Below are 25,806 nucleotides of genomic sequence, written 5' to 3'. Positions count from 1 at the left end.
TCCGAATCACTCTTGTCTCACACTGAGTTCCTGGAAGCTGTAGAGGAGTGCCGACCGTGTCTGAGGTCCTGGATACAGAGGATCTGGAGAGAGGGGCTTTCGCTTTCAGGACGCAGCCAGCCTGGGAGGCCCCACAGGCTAGCTAGCACCGGCTTCCCCACAGGCTAGCTAGCACTGGCTTAGATGCACACTTACTAGGCAGCGCTAGCTGCAACCTCTGGGGCTCAGGCAGCTACAGGGCGGGGCTTGCAGAATGGGCGGGGAGAGACGGGAGGTGCGGCGCGCGCAGCAGCTCGGGGCGGGGCGGGGCGGGGTCGCCGTCGTACGCGCACGCGCCAATCACAGATGCCGCGAGATGGGTGCTCGCAGAGAGGCTGGGGGAAGTAGAAGGGCGGACTCGAGACCTCTTAGCCAATCACCACGCAGCGCCGCCATGACGCGCGGCTCTCCCGGGCGCCAAACTCCAGTCGGCGGGCCGGGTGGGTAAGGGCGCCGGGGTAGGGCGCGGGGCCGCGCGGGGGTGGGACTTCCGCAGGGCCCCGGAAGTGGGATCTGTGTGTTCTCATGCGAACGGGAAGGAGCGTTGGGGATCTGGAGTCTCGAGGTTGAGACATTTTCGGGCCCGAAAGGGGAAGGATCAGCTGCCGCCGCTGCCAAGCCCGCGCCCCCTCTTCTTTGCTGTCTCCGGCCCGGCCCGGCCGTGCCGCCTCTTCTTGCCGTCTCCCTCCTCGGCCGTCCCCGCGTGTTTTGCGCGGTCGCCGGGCACCGGGGCTGCGGCGACGAGCCCGCGGGCGGCCGGTCGGGCGGGGCGGGCGGCTGACAGGTGAGCGGGCCGTCCTCGGCCACCGACGGGGCGGCCTCCCTCCGCGCCCCGTCCTCGGACCCGCGCCTGCACCAGCCTGTCACTGGGCCGCCATCTTCCCGGAGGGACTGGGCCAGTGGCGGGCAGGGCTGGGCCCGGTCGAGGAGGGACGGCACAGGGCCGGGGCCCGGCGGGGGCCGGCGCTGGGGAGGACCGAGAGAGGGGCAGGGCCATGGAGGGACCGGCAGGGCAGGCCGGACTGTGGCCTGGGCGGCCCAGGTTATCCTGGACCTGGGAGGACCTGCGGGCCGGGGTCGGACCTGACTGACACGGCCCTGGCTGGAGAGGACTGGAGCGAAGTGAGACGTGTGCAGAGTCGTCCCCGAGGCCGCGTCCCCTTGGCCCTTGTGGGTTTGCCCATGCAGCTGAGGAGAATGGGCTGGGGTCGCAGGCCACCAGCGCCCCGAGGTCGAGCGGGCGGGTGCCGGGGACCCGCAGTGCGGCGCCGTGGCCTCGCCCCCCTCGGTCCCGCCGGAGACCGGCCAGACAGCCGCGCTTGCTGCTTCGGGGAGAGATGGCTCATTAGGGAATCGCATTCCTTTAGAACCAGGAAGTTAAGATCCTGTTGCTCGAGTGTGTGTTTGGAATGCTGCTACCTTTTCCTCTTCCTTTGGATAGATTTGAGCAAGGCCGACTTTGAAAGAGTTAAAAAATAAAAATCGAGTGTGAAGACTCATGGGAACAGGCCAGGAACCTCTTACCACCTGCTTCTCCGTGGTGTATAATAGAACATTAAGTTTGTTTCAGAGTTGAGGTCATTGCGTATTGCGACTTTCAGTGACTGTAATCCTGTTTCCCCCTTATTTTTTGGTATTAAGTGGCCTAGAATTTGGACTGACTCGAAATGTGAGAAAATTGCCCGTAGAAAATGATCTCTCAATCTTACTTCTATTTGAGACTGGAACTTTGTCTTAATCATAAACTGAAACTTTGAAGTTTTCCGTAACTGAATAAACAAGAGGGCTTCCCATGGCTGCAGTGGAATTAGTTTGTAGTACACAGTTAACCAAGAAGTTTTTAATAGGGTATTTAGCTACTTTCCTTTTCAAATTGAGGTGAATATTTAAAATGCACTTGTGATTTGTTTTGAGTTGATGTTTGCAAGACCACAAGAGGAAAGAAGAGTGATATTCACTTTTTTGTGTGGTCTGATAGTATATTCAGTGTGCGATTTCCATACTCCCACAACCTGATTGGCTGTCCTTATGTACAGTCAGGGTTAATTTACAGAAGTTGAAATAGTTGTGGCTTTTCTCCGTGCTTAATATACCAAAAGACAGTTTTGTAATCAAGCTGTACAAGAAATAGCTTCAGGAGGTTTGCCGGAGTTGCTAAAGTGAAATGCTTTCTGAAGGTTTACTTTTTTTTAGTTGTATGTTTCCCCTTAAAACTTGCACTAATTAGAAATATATTTCATCTTGTATTTTGGACTACTAATGTGACTCGATGACTTATTTACATGAATAAAAATGGCTTGGCCTCTTAGTCATTAGAAGTTACCTTCTTGGTGGCAGAGTTTCTCATCTATAAAAGCCTCATTAGACTGATGTAACACAAGCATGTGGATGTTGGCTGTTTTGATATTTTTATTGTTACTGAATTGCTGTTTTTAATATTCTACCTTAGAGCTGTCAATTTTAATTTGTTAGTCCCCCCCCCTTGATCATATGTATCTCGAGTAGAAGACAGGTTCTGAAGCAGAATGTAAATTTGGAGAAAGGAGCTATACTATATTTGAGTAGGATTCAGAGAGAAAATAGATGATTATATGGGTGTACAAGTTTGCTAGCATTGATATTACTACATTCTGTAGAAGAATAGCTGAAATTAAGTAGCAGCAATTTTATATTTAATGTTCTGGGGGCTTGCCCATTTTGTTAAAAACAAAACAAAACAAAACCCAAGATTTAAAGAATTGAACTTATTGGCTTCCCTAAATATGTACAGAATTTGACAAAGATACATTTGAACTTTAAGGAAACAAATATTTCACTGTTTTCCTGAAGAAGTCATCACAAAGTTATCTAAAGTGTAATTTTAAAATGCTCAGTGCAAATTTGGACATCAGGTTGTTATTGGTAATTACAATAAATAGTGCCTTCAAGTAGCTGCAACTACTCAGATTTGCAACAAGTTTACAGACTTTTTAGGCTTGGTTGATAGTACCAAGAAATGGCTGACACACTCCTGTCACTGTTGTTTTTGTGTCATGGGGCATTCATACTTCATCCAAATATGAGCTAGGATTATAATCTAGGTCTTACACTTTTAGTGAGGTGTGATGGTCTTAGGGGTTGGGAAAGTGCTGTGTAGGTTAATTGCTGTAAATCCCATTTGCTCTTACCCTAGAATGAAGGCAGAGTTTCTATGTACCTTCCTAACACATGCAGTGCTCTTGTAGATACTCTCAGGTTTAAGGGATATTCCTTCCTTAATTTCAGATTGATAGGAGCAGGAAAATTGCAGCGTCCTTGTGTAATTTCCACCATTGAACCATTTCAACTTTTTTTCTAGTGGGAGGAAGAAAATGCAGCCGTTGAAGCTGAGCCTGTGTTGAAAAGGATTACTGCTGCAATTTGTTTATATTCTTTTTTCATATGAAGTAATCTGGTGCTTTTGTTGTTTTTTTTAAATGAGTTAATTTTAGAGTACACGGTGGGTCCACTATCTGAGGGTTAAATTCATGAGACTTGAGTTTAGTTTAAATGTTTTGCTCTGATTTATTTGGCAGTACAGAGGATTGAACCCTGCTACTTGGTTGTACTAGGCAAGCACTCTACATCTACACCCCTAGCCCATATTTAAAAAAATAAAAACATATATTTTTTTTGTTTGAAGGCAAGAGTCTCACGTAAGTTGCCCACAGGCCTTAAGCTTCCTGTCCTCCTGTCTTAGAGTCTTAGAGTACCTGTGATTACAAGCCTGTACCACCAGGCCAACTAGTTTGCGCTTAATTGTTAGATTTGTTAATGTCTTTGGAGCTGCTGTTCTCTGCAGTTACTTTAATTAGAAATGAATTTTCTTACTAGGGCATGGAATTGGAATACTAAGCCTCTAGATTCCCTTAAGAAAAGGAAGGGGCTATGTGAGATGGCTCAGCCACTAAAGACTCTTGCCGGGCGGGAGGTGGTAGTGCACGCCTTTAATCCCAGCACTCGGGAGGCAGAGCCAGGTGGATCTCCGTGAGTTCGAGGCCAGCCTGGGCTACAGAGTGAGTTCCAGGATAGGCTCCAAAACTACACAGAGAAACCCTGTCTCAAAACCAAAAAAAAAAAAAGACTCTTGTATCAAGCCTGTTGACCAGAGTTCAGCCGCCAGAACCCATATGGTAGGAGAGAACCAACTTCTGCAAGTTATCTTCTAAGCTCTGCACACACAATAAGTAAGTGTGAAAACAGAAACAAAACCAGACAAGAAGGAAGATAAATTCCAACTTGGAAATGTTTTCCCTTAATGTTGTGCCTTACAAGCTGCTTTATTATTCCCATGTATAAATGTCTTCCTTAGGAACTGGGAAAATTATTAGCTTAGCCATGCTTCCTTCCTTTCCATTCCTTGCTCCCATCCCCCCTGCCCCTTTCTCTATGCCTTTATAAAGTTTGTCTTGCACTGCTTTTTTTGTTAAAGCTGACATGACCCCTATTTTAATCATGAAGGATTTGCATTGGAGTGATGCTGCTGATTTCATGATCTCTTTTTTCTTGCCATCCTTATCAGCTTCTGAGGCCTAGGCATTGTGGTATTGAAAATATTTCATACTTAACACAAATGGGAAACATACTGCCTCATTATTTTTTAGAGGGAGCTTAATATTCACTGATGCAAGACTCAGTTATCACTGAAAATATCCTTTTGAAGTTTATATGCTAAGTCTTCCTTAAAGCTTGTTAATCAGGATGTTTCTTATTTGCTTAATTAAAATACTGCTGTATTTGCACAAACTGTTTGTCATCTCCATCCAGATACTGCCTTTCAAGCATATACATCCTGGTTGCTTGGCCCTTCCTAGAAATTATCAGGACTGTCCCAAGCTCCGTGACTAGCCCACTGTGAACTCACTGTGTCTTCATTCCCTGCTCCAAGACCTTCTAGGCTTCCTGTCCTCTATGCTTCCCTTGCCCCACAGTGTTGCTGCCTTGGCTCTTGGTAGTTTTTTGCTTGAAATTGGATGTCCCTCCCCGAGACATTTTTAAAGTTTTGCCCAGTTATTTAATACTGCTAAGATGGCTCTTTAGGAATCATTGCCTCGGTTTCTGAATTTAGACTGAGTGCTTCTCTCTTGCTGCAGCACCCTGAGTGTACCTTCATCCTATTGAGTACACAGTTAACTCAGGGACTTTTTGTAGGGAAGGCCTCTTTTACACTTACAACCTTTTTGTCCTCTTCAAGGCCTGGTGTGATGAGGGATGGAAGCAGGCCTAGGGACGTCTCCCATTCGTGTAAAAGACATTGCTGATCATGTATTTGCCTGTGTCTGTTAACAAAAGCGGACACCTGAAAAGGATACATTACTAAGTTTCATCTAGTGTATAAAGTTACTTTTACCAAGTTTATTGCTGACTTTTCATAGCTGTGTTTAATGGATAAAGTAGATTAGGTACAGTAATTTAACTATGGGACCTCAGATTTTATTGTCTTTCAGTCTTTAAACACATCCCCTCCCCCCCTTTTTTGCTTTCTATATTTTGCTTTAAAATTATATTAACAAACTCAAAGCAATTATAGTATTTCTAGCGTACTTATAATATTCTATTTAAAGTCATGTACTCTGACATTCAGATGCTGGTGACAGCTACATGCTTCCTTGATAGTTATCATATGTATTGTGTCATGTCTGCTCTAGGCTCTCTTTTATTTCCTTTCTTTGCTGTATTTTTTCATCATTCTTATGGCACTATAACATGCCATACACATTATTTATTTGTGGTTTGTTGTCTGTACTCTAAAGTCCATGAAGTATAGAGGGGATTTTGTCTGTTTTATTCATTGTTATGAACCCAGACCCCAGGAGAGTATCAGGCACGTAATGTGCCATAAATATAAATGATGTGTGTGTGTGTGTGTGTGTGTGTGTGTGTTGCTAGGAATCGAACCCTATGCATCCCAGGCAAATGCTGTAGAGTTGTACCTCTAGCTCCCTGAGAAATTTAATAAATCCCAGCCTTGTGATGGCGAATCAGCAAATATCTGGTCTTCTTTTGGCTGCATGTAGTGTCCACTAAGGCAGGTATACAGCCACTTAACACAGTGTAAAAGTCAGTGTCCAGTAGGTTAGAGATGTGGATCTGGAGGGAAGTACTGAGAGAAGACAGGAGATGAGAGTAGCCTTCTCAGCAAAGAGAATAATGTTGCAATGACTCTGAGATGGGCAGGAACAAAGAGCTTGTGACAAATTAATGTAGAAATGACTTAATGTGGTGAAAGAGCTGCAAGAAGTAGGTAGGAGCTGGTCTTCTAGGGCCTAGGATGTCTCTGTAGATTTAGAATTTTGTTGTTTATCCTGAGAAAATTAGGAAACACTTGAAGGGTTATTAACTGGTGAATTACATGATCAGAAATGCCTTTTAAAAATAATTGTTTTGAGGCTGGTTGAGGTAGCTAAGCAGGTTAAAGATGTTTGCCACCAAGTTTGACAAACTGTATTCAGTTAACCCCCAGATCCCAGATGGTTGAAAGAGAGAACTGATTCCTAAAGGTTGTAGTCTGCCATGTCTGTGCCATACATAAATAAAGATAAAATCCACACATATAAGAAAATACTTGTTCTGCTTTATGGAAAGTGATACAGAAGAGGCAGAAATGAGCTCACACACAGGAATTTTACTTAGTGGTATGGCAAGGCACAATCCCTAATTTATTCTTCTCTTGGTCATAGTTGAAAATGCCCAGTTCCTGTCTAAATGAGGGGTAGCTTGCTTAAATTCCTATAGTTTTTGTTGTACAAAAATCATGTATGTCTATTTTTTATTTTTTTTTTTTTTTGGTTTTTTCGAGACAGGGTTTCTCTGTGTAGCTTTGCGCCTTTCCTGGAACTCGCTTTGGAGACCAGGCTGGCCTCGAACTCACAGAGATCCGCCTGGCTCTGCCTCCCGAGTGCTGGGATTAAAGGCGTGCGCCACCACCGCCCAGCTTATTTTTTATTATTACTACTACTACTACTACTACTACTGCTGCTGCTGCTGCTGCTGCTGCTGCTGCTGCTGCTGCTGTTGCTGCTGCTGGTTTTTTGACACAGAGTTTCTCTGTGTATCTCTGGCTTGTTCTGGAATTCACTCTGTAGACCAGGCTGGCCTTGAACTCAAATGCTGGGATTAAAGGCGTGTGCAGTCAACGCCCCAAAAAAGTGTGCAGGTTTAGAAAGTAGTTTAAAAACACACCTTAACTCTGCTAGCATTTGTCAGTTGTTTAAAAGTATATTGTTAGTTCATATTTTATCAAAGCAAACTAACATTCTTTTTTTGTAACATCTCTGAAAAATGGGAACATTTTGTTTTCACATTTCAGAAAGCTTTGTATTTTTATTGTGGGTTGATCCCAGTACAGGATGCAAACCCTTGAGCCAACTTGATGTAAAGTTACAGGTGGTTTCAGATTGTTACTCTTTGTGAACAGTTTCAACATTCATTTTAAATAATACCTTGTACAACCTTTCTGTAAGCTGGGTTTGGTGACACACACCTGTAATCCCAGTACCTGGGAAGTGGAGGCAGAATGAACAGGAAGAGTTCAAGGCGAGCGTGGGCGGGGACGGACGGACACACACACACACACACACACACACACACACACACACACACACACACACACGCTTTTCTAGTCTGTAAAGACTTATGGTCTGTAAAGACTTATTGATACTTTTTTTAGCCCTCCTTTCTTTGTTGATTACGTTGTATCCATATGTTTCATTGCTGAGACTTTTATCCCCATTAAGTACCTGCACTTGAATTGTATATCTCTGCTTTAGTCAATAACAGAAACTTGTAAAAGTATTCCCAGTTATTTTGTAACCAGGGTCTGCAGAGAGGGAAAAGTTTTGTCTAATTGGAGAAGGTGGTACTTCCTTACAAGGAATCAGAAAGATCTCCTTCCTGAAGAACACTGGCATGGAGTGAAAGTCCATTGCCTTAACAACTTAACTGTGATGTGTGACCAAAACTTTTAAAAGTAGATTTAAAGTCCTGTGGAAAAAATTCACTTTTAAATTCAGAAAGGTAAAAGCATTTCTTTTATGCTTTTAGGAGGTAAGAACATGTAAAAGACAATCGATAATATTTTAATTTTCTGTTACTGTGTCACATGAATTCTGCTTATGCGGGTGCTTGGTTTTATTCTCAGCTAGAACTAACTAGCATGATCATTAAGTCCTGTTAACCTTAGTGTGGCTGACAACCATATTTCCCCAGTTATTGTTATCATTGCCAGAATGCAAATTAGTGTTTTTCTTTAACAGGTCAATTGGAGTACAGACCAGACAGCTGTGCAGATGAGTAATTGGTGAATCAGCAATATTCGTTTCTTTACACCTTTAGGGAGGGAGAGAATCATGAGGAAGAACAAAGGGTAAAATACAGGAAGCTGTGTCCCCAATGAGTGTTGTGTGTTCTGGGCGTTTTCATAGTTCTTATGCTTTTCTGTATAATGAGCTTAAACCTTTTCTACTGAAATTATCCTTCAGGACTGGCTAATTTAGGGTGAGTTAAACCCAAACATAAAAAAGAATTGCCAGAACCAAAAGTGCCAGAAGCCTTCAGGATCATAGAATTTAAATCTCCACGACATGGGAAGTTTAAACTGTTTCTATGGAGTACCTTGCAATTCAGAATGATTGTCTTTTAGTAGGTTTCACTCAAACTCAGGGAGACTCTTATGCTGTTCTTTCAAGCTGGGTTATAATATATAGTATTTGTTTTTCATGAAACGTGAGGTTACAACTGAGGATAAAAAACTACAGATATTTTTACAGATCCGTTATACACTCCAAAATTATATCAGCTCATAGTTTTATATGGAGGGGGGGCAAAAATGCTGGATTATTTAACTTCCAGTTTTCAATTTGAGTGTGTGGAGGTGAGAAGTTTATTGTAAAGAACGGTTACCAAGTGTTTAGGATTAACCGTGTTTAATAAGCTTTAGTCCAGGTTCATGAAGTATTTTGTTTTTATTAATGCCATTGTTACCTATCTGGAATTATTAGATGCTCAAAAATAGTGTTAGCTCATAAAAAATTAATACCACTTTCAGATAGTACAGTCATTTTCTGAGATTTTGAGTTTTGGTCTACACTCTTTTGTCATTTGAGATTTGATAACTAGTTATGAAATGCCAGGAAAACAGTATCTTATCATAGGATTTTAGAGCTCTGAAGACTCTGAAGTCCACAGAAAGTTGCACTTGGTTAGAAATACAGCTAGCGGATTGGTGGCAGAGTCAGGACTGTAACTCACTACATTTCAGGGTCCAGATAAGAAGCTGGGACTGGCCTCCAACTCATGGTTTTCTGCCTTCTCCCCATTGTCGACCCATCCCAGGCTCATTGCACTTAGTAGTGCTCAGTCAGAACACTTGCAAGCCTGTAAAACGAGCCTTGACATTGAGGAAAACATTAGCTTTATATCTGTTGTAGATTTTAAAAGGAACATTTTAATTTTAAAAGCAGATTCTTTTTTTAAAGATTATTTGCATTTTTTTTTTTTTAAACTGGGGTGATGGGCAGGTGCCTAGGGAGGCCAGAAGCATTGGATCTACCTGGAGTTGAAACTGTAGACTACAGGTAATTGTGAGCTCCCCATGCAGTTACTGGGACTGGAACTCGGGTTCTCTAGAAGATCAGTACATGTTCTTAATCCTAAGCACCATCTTTCCAGCCCTAAAGCAGATTCTTAAAGAAGCTTTAAAAAAGATTGAAGTAGTGTTATTTGTTGCTTATGCAGTTAGGCTATTTAATTATTGTGACTATATTGAATACCTTAGAATGCTTAGCACAAACATAGACAGGATAGGCTAGTCACTTCACATAGCCTTTTGATGTAGTCAAGGCTTACACTGAGAGATCTGTAATAATGCTGTTCACACAACATGGCATGCTGTTTTATAGTATTTTTTTTAATAAATGGTATACTCAAACAATAAAAGTATGACATAGTACATAAATTAATAAAGGTAATTTATTATCATTATTGAGTATTATCTGCACATTATTGCAGGTTGTTTTTACACACCTGGCAGTGCAGTAGGTTTGTTTATATTAGCATTGCTACAATGGTGAGCAACAGGTTGCAACTAGGTATTAGATATGTTGCAACAGCTACAGCAGCAGTAGGCAATTGGAATTCTTACTTTTTATTTACTTATTGTGTGTCAGGATGGGGTGGTGGGAGGGTATGTACATGTGAGTGCAGGTGCCCACAGAAGCCAGAGAGAGGGTGTCAGATCCCTTGGAGCAGGAGTTACAGACCATTGTGAGCCTTTTGGTGTGGGTGCTGGGAATCAAACTCCAGTCCTCTTCTAGAGCATTGTCTTAGGGTTTTTATTGCTGTGAAGAGACACCATGACCACAACAAACTCTTAATTAAAAAACAAAACAAAACATTTAATTGGGGTTGCTCATTTACAGTTTCAGAGGTTCAGTCCATTATCACCATGACAGGGAGGGAGCATGACAGCATGTGTGCAGATGTGGTGCTGGAGTAAATAGCTGAGAGGCCTGCAATTTGCAGGCAACAGGAAGTCAACTGAGACACTGGGTGGTATCCTGAACATAGGAAACACCAAAGCCTGCCCCCACAGTGACACACTTCCTCCAACAAGGCCATACCCACTCCAACAAAGCCACACCTCCTAATAGTGTCACTCCCTATGAGATTATGGGGGCCAATTACATTCAGACTCAAAAGCATCAAGTGCTCTTCACTCACTGATGCATTTCTCCAGCCCCTACCCCCTGCCCCGAAACTTTAGCTCCGTTGTAATGTAGAGGGCCACCATTATGTTTGCATTATCTTTGACATAAATGTTATGTAGTGCATGACTGTATTCAAGGAAAACTAAGGATTTTGTCATTTTAGAATATCCAGGAACCTTGATGCAGATAGGGAAGTAGTAATAACGTGTTGTGATTAGAATCCCCCCAATTTGTATAATATAGACAGACTGGGTTATAATTCACCTTTAAGAAAGAGTAACTAAAGAGAAATTCATATAAATTACATGGTTTTCTTACTAAAGCATTCATACAATTGTTCATTTTAGTATCCTTGGTACTAACATGGGAGCCCATGTATAGGCTTGAAAGTCCATTGTCACATCTTGCATTTGTATGTGTGACTTTTGTTGTTTTTTGCTTGTTTGGTGGATTGGTTTTGGTTTTTCGAGACAGGGTTTCTCTGTGTAGCCCTGGCTGTCCTGGAACTCTCTCTGTAGACCAGGCTGGCCTCAAATTCAGAGATCCACCTGCTTTGTTGTTTTCAAAGACAGAGTTTCATTTTATATCTCTTGGCTGGCCTTGAACTCACAGAGATGCCCCTGCTTCTGCTTCCCTAGTTCTGGGATTAATGATATGTACCACTATGCCGAGCATCCTTGGCCTTTTTGAAAAGAGACTCAACCTAGAAGGAAAGTGAATTTTTTTTTTTTTTTGAAAGCTTTGCTATGGTTTGGTTTTCTGTGTTCAAGCAAAACAACTGGTGTATATCAGGATCTCAGTTTAACAATAGTTTTCCCACAAAATTAAAGAGTGAATACTTTGCAGGAACTCACACAACAGTGTGCTTGTTTTATAATTCAGAAGACTGAGCTATTGATAAGTTTTTCATTCTTCAGAACACCTGTTTTACAGTTTGGGACTCTGAGGCCAGAAAACAGTTTGCTTTGCATTATCTAGTACAGGAAGGACAGAAAATGATCTTGTTTTCTATTTTCATGCTTTTAACCCTTAATGACAATGCTCAGCCTCTTGGCAAAGAGCCGGTGTTGTTCAGCACCTTGGATCCAGAAGACACAATAATGTGTATCTGGGGGCTTACATCAGACATGCAGGCTCTACAGTGAGGTAGTACCTACCTCTGTACTCCTAGTACTCAGGAAGAACAGTCAGAAGGATTCCACCTTCAAGGCTAGTGTGTTAAGGCCACCTCGAAAAGAAAAGATATTATATATAGGCTCTGATGAGAATGTTTTAATGTTTTCGTTGAAGCTGGAAGTATACCATTGAATAGTACTGAACAGGTTCATTTAGCTTACCAAAAAGTAGCTAAACAGTAGTAGTGTTGATGGGCAGTTTTACCAAGCTTCTTTTTAAAAAGCAAACAAAACTGGCTTGTGGTCCTTAAGGTTGAGCTCAGGTCCTCTCACAGGGTAGGCAAGTACTCTGCCACTGAGCCACACCCCATACAGCTAATTGGAATTACAAATGCTGGTGTGGATTCTCTGCTTGCTCAACACTTACTATGTGAAGTATATTATCTTCTGAAAAGGGAGTGTAATCCTAAATGACTGAGTTATAACCCACTTTATGAAATAGAGAGGCTGGGAGCAGTTCTTTAGAGCACCAAGCCAAAGTGAGATTTGATTCTGAGTTTATTTTGGAACTTAAATAAATGTTGTATCACTTCTGCACATGTTAGAGAATATCCATTATGTTTTAATACACTGTTATTTTGGAAAATTTTAAAGTGGCTGCAATTGTAGTGCTTAATACTTGAAGACGGTAGTTTGATAATGTGACTTAGTGAACAGTTTGGTGTTTCAGAATTTTTGAGTCTGGCTGTTGTCTGTCCAGGAATAGTCATGACCAGGTGTCTTAAGCACATAGTCTACCAGGTACTGCGTTGTTCTAAGATGTCCTCACAATGCTATTGATGAGAAAACCCAGGTGAATGAGGTTGTTGTGCCTGACTGGGATGGAGTCCAGTTCTGTGTCTTGGAGTACAACTTTTAGTTGGGCTTTTTAAAGCCTGTGTTCATTCTGATGGGGTCCTAAGAATTTGGAGTAGTAATTTGGTTCAGAGATAAGGATTTTCTGAAGAATTTAGTGACTTTGGAATGTAGAAATGAAGCTTATTTGAGAAAAGGCTAAAATGAATTTGCAGGTTTCTGTCTTAAGTATTGGATATTTATATTAAATATATTTTCCAGGGAGAGAATTCACAAAGCTTTGAGCAGATTTTCAAAACAGTATTTTTACCTGCCTCTCCCATACAAATAATTTACTTAGTATGTGTTTACCATTCAGAGACTTCTTTATGATTGGTTATTTTAATATTAAATTAATTTTTAATGTCTCTTTAATTTTATATGTAAACTCTTAGGTCTCAAGTGTATTCTTGGATGCACACTTAAACACACACACTAAATCTAGAGATGAAAATGAAAATTTACTGAGAGTAATTTTACCCTGACTTAGAAATACTGTCTTTTTGTGTGTAACCCATCATTTGGAATGAAAGTTTTACTTGGAATCATCTCATTTCCTGTGCTTTCTATTTTAATTGCTAGGCAATTCTTCCCACATTTATTGCCACAAAAAAGAATCATTAGACACACTTAATGGGATTCTGCTTTAGTAGGTACTGTGTTAGGAGCACAGTGGTGAGCAAGGCAGCCAGGCAGACACAGGTGTCCTTTTTCCCTGTGATAAAATTTTGGAGTTGGTGGGATGATCATAATCTGATATACCATATTCTAGGATAGAAAGGTAGTAAGAAATATAACCAACACAGACTTTGTTGAAAGGAAGAAAAGTAATACCCAGATAGCCATATTTACTTCTACTTCATCCTGAGGACAAGCTAGAGAGTTTGAACTGAACTGCCGAGGCCCAGGCTTTAGGGAGGCCAGCTTGCCTGGTGAAATCCTAGAAGGTGTAAAGAAACTAAGAAGTTAGAGTAATTTGTTTCAGAGATACTGGCTTTCTGAAGGATTTAGTAACATGGAATGTAGCAGTGAACCTTATTTGAGAAGAAGCTATAGCAATTTATTTGCAGGTTTTTAATTGGGAGTGGTTTTCATATTCTTAAAATAGAAGTTATCAATTTTTATGTTTTAAAAGTGCAATGGGGCTAATGACTTATTTAAACAATTGTCAGACCATAAAAATTTCACTGTCTCTTGATTAGATAGCTGCCTTGAAATTTAACATATAGTTGTGAACTGGCCTTGTGAAAAGTGAGCACAAGGGTATAACTCAAGGAGAAGAGACAGAGCTCCAGAGCCACATAGTTTCTGATTACATTCACCAGATTTGGCACTCTTTCTTTGAAACCTTGGGCACCTGTGGAATGCTCTGCTCTGTGGCTGGTAGGCTCCTCCGTGGCAGATGCTTTTCTCCTAGCTGAGTCACCTGCTTACCAAAGCCTTATAACCTGTTCACACTGATCCTTATGTTAGTGCAATTACATAATTTAATTACTGTAAATGAATACTGTATCTTGGAAATCAAAATAGCCAAGAGAGAATTTTGAGTGTTTTCATTCACTAAGAAATGATAAATGTTTATAATGGGAGGGTCAGGGGAGATAGCTTGGAGCCCACATAAAGAAAAGTTGGGAACTGGAGAATTGACTTAGTAGTTAAGAGCATTTGTTGCTCTTGCAGAAGACCTGGTTTCTATTCCCAGCACCCACACAAACCTGTAGCAGCAATCTTAAAAGTTTTTATTAATAAAATCAAACCTGAGCCAGGTATTGGGTTGAACACTGGAAGATCAGAGAGACAGAACAAGCCACAGCTAACCTCACCTGGCCAACTTCTCAGCTGGTCTTGTTTCCTCAGACTGGAAGCTTCTGTGTCCTCATCCCAATGGCTCTCAGCTGAACTGCTGCTCGAAAGCCTGAACGCTTAACCAGCCAAATGCTTCTAGTTCCTGGTCTTCACGCCTTATATATCTTGCCTTTCTGCTATCATTCCCTGGGATTAAAGGCTCACTTCTTGGGATTAAAGGTGTGTGTCACCATGCCTGGCTGTTTCCAATGTGGCCTTGAACTCACAGAGATCCAGGGGGATTTCTGTCTCTGGAATGATAGGATTAAAGGTGTGTGCTACCACTGCCTATCTTCTATGTTTAATATTGTGGCTTTTCTGTTCTCTGACCCCAGATAAATTTATTAGGATGCACAATATTTTGGGGAACACAATACCACCACACAAACCATAATGCTAGTTCCAGGGGATCACCAGGCATGCACTTGGTACACATATATGCATACAGGCAGAACATTAATACAACAAGGTAAAGTAAATAAACAGAAAAAAGAAAAAGAAAAGCTGGATGTATGGTGGTGTACTGGAAAGCCCACCTCTGGGGAGGCAGACACAGGAGGATCCATAGGCTCACTGCCCAATCAGCCTGATCTACTTGGCAGGTTCCAGTCCCTGTCTTCAGGAAAATGGCTTGTGAGATGTTTCTTAGGGTGACATGAAAGGTTGTGTACATACACACACGCACACATGCCCACACACTGGAGAATAATCCTCCTATAAACATTTTGTATTTATATTTTTCATGTGTAGTAGATGTACTTTAAAGAAACAATGACATTAGATGATGCATTATGGCTTATGTGAGAAAGAACATCAATAGAGGGACTGGGTCTAGGGTGAGTATCAAAAGAAGGAACACATACAAGTTCAAGTTAAGTGTGCACACATTAATTTTTGTAATTACCTATTTGCTTTTTGCAGTTCCTTCCAATTGCATGGGATCCAGAGCTTCTTACTGTGCTTAGCACACAGGAAGACCATTTCAGGGTGCTTGAGGAAGAGTAGCTACAGAAGCAGAAGCACCAGGCCAAAAGGGAGAAGGCAAAGCAGCCTCGAAGTTGGGCTATTTGTGCTGCTGAGAAATCCATCCAGTAGTGCAGCGGTGGGGAGACTGTTAATGGCTGATGAGGCTGGAGACAGGAGCAGGCTGTGGAAAGCATGTCTGGTAAGCCAGTTTCTAGACTGGCTCCCAGGAAAAAGGTCATGAGGTCATCCACTCAGGGTTGACCTCTGCTGCTCCTCTCGTGTCACATCTTTTCTGTCTTTTGAGTCAAGATTGGGTTACTTTATAAAAAGTGACTTATTTTTATATGTATGAGTGCTTTTTCCTGAGCATATATCTGTGCACTGAATGTGTGCTTGGTGCCCTTGGAGGCTAGAAGAAGGTGTCAAATCTTCTGGAACTTATGAACTGCTCTGTGGGTACTAAAAAGTAAACCCAGGTCCTCTGTAAGTGCTCTTAACCATTGAGCCATCTGTAGCCCTCAGCTCTTTGAAACAGTTTACAGGGGGAGTGTTGAAGATGAGGAAAGACAGGAAATGGGATCCAGGTCATAGGTGGGGGCTAATATAGAGAGCCATTGAACTTCCAGTTGGTTGTTTGGCTTTTCCCCAAAACCTTTTTAATGTAGAAACTTCTGGGAACAAAAACCCATTCATATTCATGTTTTTCTTTCTTTCTTTTTTTAAACCATCATATCCAGGCTATATTTAGGCACCTTGCCTTCACTTATGAGGTGTGATTTTTTTTTTTTCCAGGAGCAATAAAGGATTATAATTGCTAGGAACTAGTTCCCTTTTACTGAAGTATTAAACATAGATACCATATTTTATCTACATACTTTTATTTATTTGTACTTATGCATTTTTGGTTGTTCAGGATAGGGTTTCTGACTGTCCTGGAACTCTGTAGACCAGACTGGCCTCAAACTCACAGAGATCAGCTTCTGAGTGCTGGGATTTAAGGCATGTGCCACCACTGCCTGGCTGCATACTTTCATGTATACACAAAAATACTAAATTTGAGAAAGAAGGCTACATATTTATATATCAGTAAGATGTTTTATCACTCTAATGCTGTTAAATGAGTTGTTTATTTATTCATTTCGTTATTCAGTTTGAGTTGCAGTCTTGTGTTGTTGCCCAGGCCCTAACACTAGGGCTCAAAGTCGTTCTCCTGACCCAACCTCCCAAGCAGCTGGAACTGTAGGTATACCCTCTATCATCCTCAGCTCATTCATTGGCTTGTAGCTTTTAAGGAAGGTGATTTGCATGTTCATGTTACAAGACTTGAGGAAATAGTAAAGGCTGTAGTTTAGGGCTTTGAACAAGACAAGCTGCCATTTCTGTAACTGACACCTGCTTTGTCACTGGCAAATAGCTGTTCCCTTTCTAGAGAGTCATTGCCTGCTGAGTTTCACTGCCCTTCACTACACAGTAAAAATATTCTTGCTTTGTTTGGGTTTATTGACTGATTAATACAGATTAGAAGTTATCTCTCCCCCGCCCCAAGTGAAGTTTTGGTTGAACATTCTAGGAAACTGGATCATTTTAGTTTTTGGAGAAATTAATTTTCCTTAGGAGAAAGAAGTAAAAATACTGTCTGTCTCCAGTATAAAGTTGTTTTCTTGCTAATTTATTTATTTATTGTTTTGGTTTTTTTCAGCCAAGGTTTCTGTGTGGCCTTGGCTATCCTGGGACTTGCACTGTACACACCAGGCTGACCTGAACTCAGAGAACCACCTGCCTCTGCTGGGATTAAAGGCGTGTGCCACCACTGCCCAGCTGTTTTGTTGTTGTTGTTGTTTTGTTTTTTCTTATACTAATTATTTAATGTCTATTTTTGTTTTGTTTTGTTTGGTTTTTTCGAGACAAGGTTTCTCTGTGTAGCTTTGCTCCTTTCCTGAAACTCACTCTGTAGCCCAGGCTGGCCTTGAACTCACAGAGATCCACCTGCCTCTGCCTCCCAAGTGCTGGGATTAAAGGCGTGCGCCACCACCGCCCGGCTATTTAATGTCTTATACAAAGAGTGCAGACAAACATTTTAGAAATTGTATCCCCCCAGAAGAGTCAGACATCTCTATATAAGAGCAGTCAGACTGACATTGGCACTCCATGTTTCCAGGACTGATTGGCCAATCTGCCTAGGTAGGTGGATGTCCCTTACTGCTCTGTGTGCGCCCCTCTAAAAGCTGTATGCTCAGCTGGAGAAGTTGAATTTTGCTATAGAGGACTGATCTTTGGTGGAGGGTCTATGAATACCTATATTATATATTCTCTTGCTAGAACCTCTAAACCAGCTTTGAGTAGTCAGAAACCTCAGCTTTTAGGTGTGGTTTCAGCTCTATTCCTAGGAATAGGCAGTGCCCCTGTTGGAGTAGAGCCATTTTCCAGCTCTAGCATCACCCTCCTTTAAATATTCACTTTTAAGTTTGCCTAAAATCTCTGTCTTCCCAGTTTTATGTGCTTTCAATTGGGACACTTAATTGTGAATATACATTTGAATGGATAATAGACTATGATCTGCAGTCTTTGAAGACAAAGGGTGAGGTGAATATTTTTCGCATTCAACAATTCTCCATGATAGATTTCTTAAGAAGATATCTGGGTCTTGAAGGTCTTCTGTGTTGGGGCACTGATTCTGAATTCCTTGAAACAAATTTCGTTTCCAAATGTAAATGGGTGAAGTTTTTGTGGGGAGTGTCAGTTGTCTCCAGAAAATGATCCTCTACTCAAAAGATAGTTAATAAAGCTGCCAAGTGAGGAAGTACATATATGCAGTTTCTAGGGTACAAACAATAGAAAAGATTGGAATCAGGCAGTCCTGCTTTTTGTCAGGACAGTTGCAGTACATATGAATTGTTGACAAGTTATTCTTCTCCTTCTTTGGAATCTGTATGCACTTTATTGTTTGAGACATGGTCTAGCCGTGTAGTCCAGACTAGCCTCAACTTGAGATACTCTTCTCTCCCAAGAACTAGATTACAGGCATACACCACCTTATGTACATCTTCTGTAAAGACATGGCTTGAGTAAACAGAAGCACACAAATTGAATTGCCATAGCTTTGACAACAAATGAGCAGGATCAAGTAACAGACATCTCTGCAGGGATGGAAGAAGGCACAGATAAGCCCAGCACAGTTGAATTAGTAAAGGAAATGGTGACATACTGACTGCTAGGTGAGACATTGCAAACCCTGGGACATTAAACCTAGGAAACAGTTCTTTAAAAAAAAAAAAATCCCCCTCCCCCAATATATATCAAAATGTATTCTAAACAGGCTGAGTTTGAGAGATGGCTGACTTTTCATATGGGATTTCTTTAAAATTTCAATTAAAACCTTTTTTTCCTGCTTATATGCTCTCCCAATTTAGGTTAGTTAAAATAGTTATGTTAGTTGTCTTGAACCCTGCAGAGACCCCAAGTGCCTACTATAGCATTTCCTGATAATGTGTTTCCTTAGTGACAAAGGAAGATCTGTGAATCAGCCAAGCCTGCATTTTAGGATGATAATCCTAATGTAGTTGTCTCCTTTTTCTGTCTGGCTTTTTTCTCTTGTGGAATTGTGTGAAGAGTTTGTAGAAACAACTTTTCATGCTTATTGGAAGAGGACACACAGAATAAGAACAAGAAGTTGCCTGAGGGCAGAAGGTCTGCATCTTGCCAGGCAGTGATTGACTGCATGCTGCAGCCTTTTGGAAGTAAATTCCAGGGCCCTTTAAACTCCATTACCGCCACATGCAAAATGAAAAAAGCAAGGGCTCACTCCCACTCTCAAATCCTTTATGTTGTTTTAGGGTTCCGTGTGAACAAATACAGGAATGGTGATTTGGAGTTTGTCAAAATATTTCTGGGTAAAATAATATCTTCCCTAGAAGAGGCTTACCTAATGAGATGATCCACACTCTTGGTTTTGTTTGGTTTTATGTTAATAAGAATGTCAGCTAAAAATGTTTCCATACAAGTGTCTTCTGTAGAAGTGAGTGAAAATGAGAAGGGTTTTACTGTACATTTTATTGAAGTTGAGGAGAAGGGTTTTATTGTAGATTCAAGGGAGAGGCATCTGGAAGGGTCCACAGTAAATGAGCCATGGGATGGGGAGAGAGGAAGAGAAGAGAGACCAAGTGGGCCAAGAGAGGGGCCACAGACCAAGAGGCCAAGAGCCCAAGAGGGCCTGCAACCAAAATGGCTGAGTCTCTAGAAGTTAGAAGGTGGGGAAACAAGCACAGCCTCTGGGCTGGAAAGATTTGGGATAGGGGCAGGGTGGAAAGTGCTGGGGGAGCTACAGGTACTGAGTGAAACTTGTTCCGGGTTTCTTTGGGACCTGACAGTATATCATAAAAGCAGTCATACCTATTAAAATGTGTGTATGTGTGATCAGTACATGAGTTCTAAATTAGATTTTTATTACTGTAACATTTAAAAATACAATTTTATTTGATATATTTCATGTGAATAGATACCTTTCCAGTCAGATTTTGCTAATAAATTGTTGTATCTTGTGTCTGATTTTATCGACCCTGTCTGATTTTATCAACAGCAAAAACAACCCTCAGCAAAAACAACTCAAACTATAAACAAAACAAAACAAAAAAACATACCCTTAAAGGTGGAGCACTCAGGAGGCAGAGGCAGGTGGATCTCTGTGAGTTCAAGGCCGGCCTGGTCTGCAGAACAAGTTCCAGAGCAGCCAGGGCTACGCAGACAAACCTTTGATGGGGGCAGCGATCACACCCTTCTGAGCTGGAGAAATAGCTCAGTGGTTTAAGAGCACTGGCTGCTTTTCCAGTGGACCTGGGTTCAATTCTCAGCACCCACATGGCAGCTCGCAACTGTCTGTAACCCCAGTTCCAGAGAATCTGGCACCCTCATTCAGATATACATGCAGGCAAAAATAAGTAAGTAAAATCACAATTTTCTCACTATTGGCCTTTTCAGTAGAAGCACAGGTGTGTATGCATAAAAAGAAATTTAAAATAATCAGTCTTGAAGTTTGCTGGCAGCATCTGCTTAGGAGTGTGCCAGTGCTGGGTGCCAGTGTAAATGTACAATTAAACAATGAGTGTACTAAGATTGGCGTTATTGCTTTCATCTGCCAGTATCTTTGAGTGACACATTTACTATAAAGAATACTCATTGAAGAGGCTATTATGGAGATACTAAGTCTGAAAAAAATATAGAGTAGCAGCCTTCCCGGAGATAGCAGACTTTTGCTGTGTAAATATTTCCACTATTGAAGATGAATTCTGTGTGTAATCTGTGCGAGGTAAATGAAGCAGAGTTGCCTTCCTGAGGAACCCCACAATTACTTTTGTGTGCGTGAAGCCAAAATACACATTTTTGGAATGTTAGAGTGATGCTGACAGGCATAAGAGAATAAGATCTAGCAACACAGAACAAATGAGACATTCCAGTTCCTATCCTATCCTATCTTACTTCCTTACAGCTCTCTAGAAATAGAAAGTGAATGTCACCAAGAAATAGCCTTTCCAGCCCTAAGATGCTGCAGTTGTGTTTTTAATAACTCATTATAGCTGCTTTGACAATTTTCCCCCTGGTGAGTTTATTTAGTTTCAAAGAAGTCAAAGGCTAGTAGGTAAACTGTCCCACTTATAAATACATTTGGACATTAAAAGTAAGAACAATTTGACTTTAAAGTCGATTCCCCAGGAATCCATACAGTATTTAGGGCAGGTCTGAAGTTGTGAATAGCCTGTTTTTCTTACTCAGGGAAATTTGTTTACTTACTTAGTTGAATATTCATTTACTGTTTTTTTAAACTTGCAAAATTTTTTTGTGTGCACACACACATACATGTGCACATGCACATCCATGAGCCCACAGGCATGGGCACCCCACCCATGCCAGGGTGCATGTGGAGAAGTGAGGACAGCTCTCTGGAGTCCATTCTTTTCTGCCACCTTATGAGATCCCAAGATCAAGCTCAAGTCATCAGGCCTGTGCTCAAACACCTCCTCTGAGCCATCTCATTAGCCCCTCGTTTAACTTTTTTTATTCTGAAAGTTGGAGTTCTTGGAATCTGTGCCTGTCTAGTAGCATCTTGTGCTTACCCTTGTGTTCCAACCCTTAACTTGTTGGTCCCAGTCGTGAGACTGAGAAGAGGCCTAAGTAAATGTTATACTTAAGTCATTATATAAGTACTGATGGTGGAGTAAAGTACCTGTCCAGCACTGTAGTCAGCCGTTTGTTTTTGAGTGATATGGGAGGAAGCATCAGTGAGTTGTACTTTTGTATCCTTGCTACAGTGCTCACTTCTGTGCACTGTGTAAGAAGTATAACTTTAATCATGTTGTTAATCACTTGGTTTATTTCTTCCTAGTTTCTTTCATTTTTTTAAATAATTACAAACTCATTTGAATTAAAAAAAATCTAGTTATGACTTTCCCGTCTATCATTTTATATCATGCTTTTTTTTCTTATACTTTGTTGGTTTTGTCATTTTTTTTAAAAGTTGCAATTGATTGTACTAGTTTCTGCTTTTCTGAAGTTAAATGTCTTGTTTTTTATGGCTAAAGTCAACACAACCATTGTTCATAAAATGGTTTATGCGTTTTATTTCATCAGGACACATTTTAAGTATAAATAAACATGCTGTTTTAAGTGAGTATCAGTAATATATCCAAGTTATACGTGTGTGCTTATTTTTTTCTTACTAGATTTAAATACACAAAGATAAAGAGGACAATATTGGGACCTGTCTAGGTAGTTTCAGCAGCCACTGACTTTCTGCCATCCTGTGGATTTGTTTCTTTTTTCTTTTTTTCCTTTAAACTTTATTAGCATATTTAAAAAGCAAATTCCAGATTGTCTTACTTTTCCCATTCCTGTGACAAACTGCCTAACAGGTAACTAAAGGAAGGGAGGGTTTTCTGACTTACAATTTGAGACCATAAAGGAATTCCTTCTTGGTAGGAAAGGCACAATAGTAGTATCAGGAGGCGGATCAGTCATATGCATCCAAGGTTAGAAGCAGAGAGTGTACAGTAAGTGGGGCTAAGCTATAAAATCCTAAGACTTGCCCCCCAGTGACTCATTTCCTCCAGCAAGGCTCCACCTCCTGAGGGTTGCATAACCTTTCAAAACAGTGCCACCAGCTGGGGACCAAGTGTTTCCAAACACATGAGTCTATGGGGACATTTCACATTCAAACCACAACATAGATGTATATGTATATTTCATTCCACAGGCTGTTTATGTATTTATAGGATAAGTCCTTACTGTAGTCAAGGTTGGTCTTGAGCTCATGCCCTCGGGTGACCTTCCCAATTTTGCCTCCCAAGTAGCAAGTCTGTTAGAGTAGTGTGACCATACCCCATGAATGAAGGATTTTGGTTTATGTGTCCTATAGACAAGGCCATTTCAAATGGGCAGAACTGGAACACCTTGATTAAATTCAATAAAATCTATCATTCTGTAATACCTTCTTTTTAATCCATGTAATGTTAAGGGTTTTTTCCTGTACCTAAGATGAAATTTTGAATTTGACTCAAAATCTGAACAGTTCTCACATTACATTAGGTTATTTTGGTGAAAACTTTTGTAGTTTGTGTATTTTTCTTCCCTTATAAAATGTGTTGTATTTAGTTTAGGAATGAGGTCATTTTCTTGCTCCACATTTTGCATTTAGCTGATGGCTTTGTCTTATTTGACATGAATTTCCTTGGTATTCTCTTTAAATTGGGAATCAGATCTAGAGTTTTGATTAAATATCATGGTTTTAGTTTTGCAAAAGTGCCTCACAGATGGTACTGTTGTATCACATCAAGAAAACAATGCCTAGAGTTCCTATTTCAGTGACAAAACTGAAAAATGGCTCCAGTCAGTATCTTATTTGCCATTTATGAAGTTTTCATCAGCTCTGCAGTCCCCATTTTTATCTGACATCGATGACCACCTTCCTTCTGTGAGATGTTGCTCTTATTGTTGGGTTGGTTAGTTGGTTTGTTCTAGTCTCGCTAATGTAGTCCAGGCTGACTTGGAATTTGGTCTTCTGGCCTCAGACTCCTGAATGCTGAAATTGCAGTTGTTGTGCCACTATGCCCAGCACTAAATTTTGAATATTGATTTTTTTTAACTCATTTCTTCTCCATTAACTGAGGCTTTTCTTCCTTTGGTAACTCTTTTGTCATTGTGAAATGTGATTCATCTAGGGGAGGTGGAGTACATGACTTTCCCTTAATAATCTATAGGATAATGAATTGGTATCCTAACAGACTCCAGAGGCAGGCGCTATAGATATAGAGGTGATGTTTTTAGCCTTTAGGGGTTTTTAGAAACCATATTTTATATACAGTCGAGACCCTTACCACTTCTGCTGTGGCTTTAGTACTCTTGCAGTGTGACTCCACTTATCTTGGATAGATTCTTTGCTTTCGTAGTAAGACGTCCCAGGTTCATCTCAAATAAGGAACTTCTTTGGGGGTAGGAGGAATCAACCTACTTGGTGTTAATGGCCCTGTAAACATTTTTTTTTTTCAAATGTTGAGTCTCATGTACTCATTCTGGCTCCAAACCTGCAAGACAGCTAAGGATGACCTTGAATTTCAAATCCTTCTGCCTCCATCTTCTGGGTTGTAGTAAAGGCTGGTACCACCACACCTAGTTTACAGAGTGCTGGGTATCACTCTGTATCTTTAGTCTCTTATGTCTTCTGAGCAGCCTACTCTTCCATTGTGTATTTATGCCGTTGTGTGCTGTGTATTTGTATACATGCACATATTTGTGCATATGTGGTGTACATCTATACGCGTGTGCGTGTGCGTATAAGCCAAAGGTCAACATTGAGTGTCCTATCAACTCTTTTTTTTCTTTTGAGACAGAATCTCACACTGAACCTGGAGCTCAATGATTAGGCTAGAGTAGCTAGACAGCAAGCCTCAGGCAAATCATCTTCCTGTTGCTGCCTCCCCAACATTGGGATTATTGGCATGTACCACTGCACCTAACTTCTTATGTGGATGCTGGGGAATCTGAACTCATACTTGTACTCAGTGCTAAACTGACAGTACTTTGTTGACTGAACCATCTCCCCAACTTCAAGCAGCCTGCTCCATGCTCAGTACCATTCAGAGAAGAAAATAAAGTACTGTAGCAGCAAAAACCAAACTGAACAAGGTACAGAAACACAGTTAAAGTCAATTAAAGCCCATGATGCTTGTGGAACAAAAAGTGGCAAAAATAATGTGGGTATGTGCTGTGAAATTAAAGTGATTTCAGTTAAAAGTGAGGAAAGAAAATGATTAGAGAAGGGGCTGGAGAAGCATAGCTAAAATAAATGAAAGAGGCAAGAAGAAGAGTTTGTAAAAGTTAGCCCAGCAATGAAAGTAATAAAGGATTAAATAAATATAAGAAAGTAGGAGAAAAAAAGACAGAATAGCACTTAAATTTAAAATACTATTCAAAGTATAGTAAAAAGGAAAGAGAGGCCAAAAATGGCCTGTAGGAGTAATTTTTCTCTGAGTTCTCCAAAATTGGATTCTTCATGGTGGGTGGGTGGTGTCAGTTAGACTTGGAAACTCTTTGTTACAACTTATGTTGGTGTCGAGCACATGCTAGACAAGTGTCAAGTGTCTGTCACTGCAGTCTTCACTTCAGTAGCTTCTCAAGCGTACCAGGAGCCTCTGATGGCCACACTTAACTCTGTAGCCTGTGAGCTGAGCTGCACAGGTTCTCCCCTCCTCCCCCAGATTGTACACTCTGGGGCTGACTCTTGAGTGCTTTGGAAATCAGGGGAGCAGACAGCACTGAGATATACAGATGGACTTGGGTGCTCTATGAGATACAGCCATAGTTCTCTGGAGCCTCAGGGTTCCGCTTCTGCAGCAGCAGAACCTACAGGAGAATAGGGGTCTCCGGAGGTTGACTCATTCCCTGCTGTCAGGCTTGAGGCTAGCAGGTTTAGATGGGACGACTGCCCACTCCCTGATTGTACGCTGGAGCCCTGTGCTGCTTCCTTTTGCATCCTTCTATCTTTGTACACCTTTCCTCTGTCCTGTCACTCCTGTTGTGCTTCCCTTTTTACTCTGATTCTTTGAAAGTGTCCCTTGTTACTCTGACTCTTGTCATTCACTATAACTCAAGACATGGCTTCTACTCCACCATATTCTCTAAAAGTCAGACCTACATTTTTTTTTACATATTAAAATCTGCCCTTCAGAATTGACCTT

General features: G+C 41.1%; 1 protein-coding gene across 2 annotated transcripts in view; it reads left to right on the top strand.

Moving 5' to 3' along the window:
* Positions 1-457: 457 nt before the first annotated feature.
* Positions 458-25,806, top strand: part of Larp4b (La ribonucleoprotein 4B) — an 87,486-nt gene continuing 62,137 nt past the window's right edge. The window contains exon 1 of one of the 2 annotated variants that reach the window (XM_052727574.1): positions 458-479. The gene's annotated coding sequence lies outside the window, so the exon portion shown is untranslated. Of the gene's footprint in view, positions 480-541; positions 824-25,806 lie in introns of those variants that run through there. The other variant, XM_052727573.1, reaches the window with a different exon arrangement.

The sequence above is a fragment of the Peromyscus californicus genome, unplaced genomic scaffold (assembly GCF_007827085.1).
Source record: "Peromyscus californicus insignis strain IS unplaced genomic scaffold, ASM782708v3 Scaffold_8__1_contigs__length_139910024, whole genome shotgun sequence".
NCBI classification, from domain to species: Eukaryota; Metazoa; Chordata; class Mammalia; order Rodentia; family Cricetidae; genus Peromyscus; species Peromyscus californicus.
The sequence above is the reverse complement of the archived record's forward strand: the minus strand, read 5'-3'. Positions and strand labels throughout refer to the sequence as shown.